Here is a 5,000-nt window from a genome sequence, read left to right on the forward strand (position 1 = left end):
GCAAATGAATGCCACGCCCACGCCGCGGATAAGCAGCCCCAACGCGCCCGACGGCTTGGAGCGGGTCCCGAAGACGGTGGCCGGAATCGGGTCGTCGCCGGCCGGAAAACGGGTCATCAATGCCGGCAATACTTCGGGCCATGAGGCCCCCCACCTTAGTCCGAGTTTAGCAACAGCCCACATATCCCCCGCGGCAGGCCTATGGGCGCCAGGCCAGCGCGCCCCATGGCCAGTCAGGGGGCACCCCCCTAAAGAGCAATAAGTGTCATTGAAGCTCTGGCAGGGGGAGACACTACTAGGTCCCAGCTGTCACCCCCCCTCTAAAAAATTCATTTCTTGGTATTTTGAGCTGAAATTTTGCACAGAGGTTGGCAAAAATCCAATCCAACTTTATTAATTTTTCCAGAATTTTTCGAGGTCGGGAAGTATTTTTTTTTATTTTCCTACCATTAAAAATCGAGGAAATCGGAAAAAATAGGAACCGGCTCGGAATGACCCCAAATTCAGTGGGCAGCCTCATAAAAATATGGCTGATTTTACTGGATTGATTTCATGTGGAAAGCACGACGTTTTGTTGTAGGAATGCGGGAACCCCGGCGGCTCGCCTGCCGCGGCCAGCGACGTCGGGCTGGCCCCTGCAGCGCCTCGCCTCTCCCACGCGGGGGGCAGGCCAGAACGCGGGGGGCCAGGGCCCGAAGGCAGCCCCCCCGCGGGCGAGAGAGCAAGCCAGCAGGGGCTGTCGCCTGCCGCGGCCAGCGACGTCGGGCTGGCCCCTGCAGCGCCTAGCCTCTCCCACGCGGGGGGCAGGCCAGAACGCGGGGGGCCAGGGCCCGAAGGCAGCCCCCCCGCGGGCGAGAGAGCAAGCCAGCAGGGGCTGTCGCCTGCCGCGGCCAGCGACGTCGGGCTGGCCCCTGCAGCGCCTAGCCTCTCCCACGCGGGGGGCAGGCCAGAACGCGGGGGGCCAGGGCCCGAAGGCAGCCCCCCCGCGGGCGAGAGAGCAAGCCAGCAGGGGCTGTCGCCTGCCGCGGCCAGCGACGTCGGGCTGGCCCCTGCAGCGCCTAGCCTCTCCCCCGCAGGGGGCAGGCCAGAACGCGGGGGGCCAGGGCCCGAAGGCAGCCCCCCCGCGGGCGAGAGAGCAAGCCAGCAGGGGCTGTCCGCGCGTCGCGCGGCGCGGCATGGCTGCGGGGGCCGCGCGCGCGCGCCCAAGCGCCCAAGGGCCCCCAAGGGCCCCAGGCCCTCAGGCCCCAGCGCCCCAGCGCCCAGCGCGGGCGGGCGCGCGCGCGCGTGTGGTCTTTGAGGGGCGCCGGCCTGGTGGCTCCCTAAAGAGCAATAAGTGTCATTGCAGCTCTGGCAGGGGGAGACACTACTAGGTCCCAGCTGTCACCCCCCCTCTAAAAAATTCATTTCTTGGTATTTTGAGCTGAAATTTTGCAGAGAGGTTGGCAAAAATCCAATCCACCTTCATTAATTTTCCCAGAATTTTTCGAGGTCGGGAAGTATTTGTTTTAATTTTCCTACCATTAGAAATCGAGTAAATCCGCAAAACTAGGAACCGGCCCGGAATGACCCCAAATTCAGTGGGCAGCCTCATAAAAATATGGCTGATTTTACTGGATTGGTTTCATGTGGAAAGCACGACGTTTTCTTGTAGGAATGCGGGAACCCCGGCAGCTCGCCTGCCGCGGCCAGCGACGTCGGGGACGCTGGCCTGCGCTGTCGAGCCCGCGAGGGCTGTCTCCGCGGCAGGCCCCCCCTGAACGGGGCACGACAGGCCACCGCGCTGGCTCGTCCAGCGTCGACAGTCCCTCGTCCAGGTTTCAGATCGCGCCAAGTCGAACCCATGACCTGCTCAAGCCATCGTGCGCTGCCGAATTCGCATCTGCGTGTAGGCTGCCATTCCACGCGGCAGCCCCTGTTTTCGTCAGCGTGCCCCCCTGACGAATTTTCCTGCCTGGCCCAGTCCAGCGTCCAGCCCCTGTTCGTCGAAAAATCTGCGCTGCTGATTTTCCACGACGAGCCTACTTTCGTCAGCGTGCCCCCCTGACGAATTTTCCTGCCTGGCCCGGCCAGTCCAGCCCCTGTTCGTCGAAAAATCTGCGCTGCCGATTTTCCACGCGGCAGCCCCTGTTTTCGTCAGCGTGCCCCCCTGACGAATTTTCCTGCCTGGCCCGGCCAGTCCAGCCCCTGTTCGTCGAAAAATCTGCGCTGCCGATTTTCCACGCGGCAGCCCCTCTTTTCGTCAGCGTGCCCCCCTGACGAATTTTCCTGCCTGGCCCGGCCGGTCCAGCATCCAGCCCCTGTTCGTCGAAAAATCTGCGCTGCCGATTTTCCACGCGGCAGCCCCTCTTTTCGTCAGCGTGCCCCCCTGACGAATTTTCCTGCCTGGCCCGGCCGGTCCAGCATCCAGCCCCTGTTCGTCGAAAAATCTGCGCTGCCGATTTTCCACGCGGCAGCCCCTGTTTTCCTCAGCGTGCCCCCCTGACGAATGTTCGTCGAAAAATCTGCGCTGCCGATTTTCCACGCGGCAGCCCCTCTTTTCGTCAGCGTGCCCCCCTGACGAATTTTCCTGCCTGGCCCGGCCGGTCCAGCATCCAGCCCCTGTTCGTCGAAAAATCTGCGCTGCCGATTTTCCACGCGGCAGCCCCTCTTTTCGTCAGCGTGCCCCCCTGACGAATGTTCGTCGAAAAATCTGCGCTGCCGATTTTCCACGCGGCAGCCCCTCTTTTCGTCAGCGTGCCCCCCTGACGAATTTTCCTGCCTGGCCCGGCCGGTCCAGCATCCAGCCCCTGTTCGTCGAAAAATCTGCGCTGCCGATTTTCACCGACGAGCCTACTTTCGTCAGCGTGTCCCCTTGACGAATTTCCCTGCCTGGCCTGGACAGTCCATCTTCCAGCCCATGTTCATCGAAAAATCTGCGCTGCCGATTTCCCCGACGAACCTGCAGCTGCACAAATCTGCGCTGCCGATTTCCCCCCCTGTCGGCATGGCTGCCGCTGCCCCGATGTCCAGACCAACAGTCTTTTTTGTCGACTTTGCCGATTTTGTCCGCGCTGCCGATTCCAACACTACCCCCTGCATCCAAACCAGCATTGTTTCGTCAGCTCTTCCCCTGACGATTTTAGCCCTGTAACAAACAGTAGGCCTCCAATCCCGCCAACGGGAGCCAAGTTGATAGGGAAGAGAATTGAATGACGCGCCTGGTCCTCGCACCCCGCCACCCGAGGGGCCTTTTTCCCGGCAGCCTCTGAAAAACTCTAGCTTTCACGGTCCTCGCCGCCCCTCACCACCATGGCAGGCCTCTAATCCCACCCATCAGCAGTTGTAGCCGATAGGGCAGTGATTTGAATGACGCGTCGCGGGCCGCCGGGTCATCTCACCCGGCCATTAATTGGAGCGTTTTTGGCTGGCCGAGGATGGGGGGATGGATCTCTTCTTCCGAAAAAGCAAACAGTACATCGGGAGTTATGTTGACGGGGCATGGAATTGAATGACCCGTCGCGGGCCGCCGGGTCATCTCACCCGGCCATCCCGGGGAGCGTTTTTCCCGGCAGCATCGGGGAAACTCTTGCTTTCACTGCCCGCTGCCCAAGTCCCCACTCGCATCGGCCCCCCGCGCCAACAAGCCAACGCTGCCGAATCGGCAGACACTGCTGCCGAGTCTGCCGACACTGCCCCGCGGGCTGCCACTGCCCCAGTGTCTAAACCAGCGGTCTTTCTCATCGAGCCTTGGACTATCCAGTCCGTCCTGACTCATCGCCAGCACCTGCTGCCGATTCTGCCGACTTTGCCGATTTTCTCGGCGCTGCCGATTCCAACATTGCGCCCACCGTGTCTGAACCAGCGCTGTTTCCTCAGCGTGTCCCCTCGACGAATTTTCCTGCCTGGCCTGGACAGTCCACCGTCCAGCCCGTGTTCGTCGAAAAATCTGCGCTGCCGATTCTGCCGACTTTGCCGATTTCGTCGGCGCTGCCGATTCCACCACTGCCCGCCGTGCCTGAACCAGCGCTGTTTCGTCAGCGTGTCCCCTCGACAAATTTTCCTGCCTGGCCTGGACAGTCCATCGTCCAGCCCATGTTCGTCGCAAAATCTGCGCTGCCGATTCTCCCCGACGAACCTGCAGCCGCACAAATCTGCGCTGCCGAATCTGCCGACACTGTCCCGCGGGCTGCCACTGCCCCAGTGTCTAAACCAGCAGTCTTTCTCGTCGAGCCTTGGACTATCCAGCCCGTCCAGACCCATCGCCAGCACCCGCTGCCGATTCTGCCGATTCTGCCGACTTTGCCGATTTCGTCGGCGCTGCCGATTCCAACACTGCCCGCCGTGCCTGAACCAGCGCTGTTTCGTCAGCGTGTCCCCTCGATGAATTTTCCTGCATGGCCCGGCCAGTCCAGCGTCCAGCCCATGTTCGTCGAAAAATCTGCGCTGCCGATTCTGCCGACTTTGCCGATTTCGTCGGCGCTGCCGATTCCAACACTGCCCCCCGTGCCTGAACCAGCGCTGTTTCGTCAGCGTGTCCCCTCGACAAATTTTCCTGCCTGGCCTGGACAGTCCATCGTCCAGCCCATGTTCGTCGAAAAATCTGCGCTGCCGATTTTCCCCGACGAACCTGCAGCCGCACAAATCTGCGCTGCCGAATCTGCCAACACTGTCCCGCGGGCTGCCACTGCCCCAGTGTCTCAACCTGCGGTCTTTCTCGTCGAGCCTTGGACTATCCAGCCCGTCCAGACCCATCGCCAGCACCCGCTGCCAATTCTGCCGACTTTGCCGGTTTCATCGGCGCTGCCGATTCCAACACTGCGCCCACCGTGTCTAAACCAGCGCTGTTTCTTCAGCGTGTCCCCTCGATGAATTTTCCTGCATGGCCCGGCCAGTCCAGCGTCCAGCCCATGTTCATCGAAAAATCTGCGCTGCCGATTCCCCCCTGTTGGCATGGCTGCCGCTGCCCCCTTGTCTGGACCAACAGTCTTTTCCGTCAAGCCCTGGACCATAAATCGTGCAGA

This window comes from Populus nigra, chromosome 2 (assembly GCF_951802175.1).
Source record: "Populus nigra chromosome 2, ddPopNigr1.1, whole genome shotgun sequence".
In the NCBI taxonomy this organism is placed as follows: domain Eukaryota; kingdom Viridiplantae; phylum Streptophyta; class Magnoliopsida; order Malpighiales; family Salicaceae; genus Populus; species Populus nigra.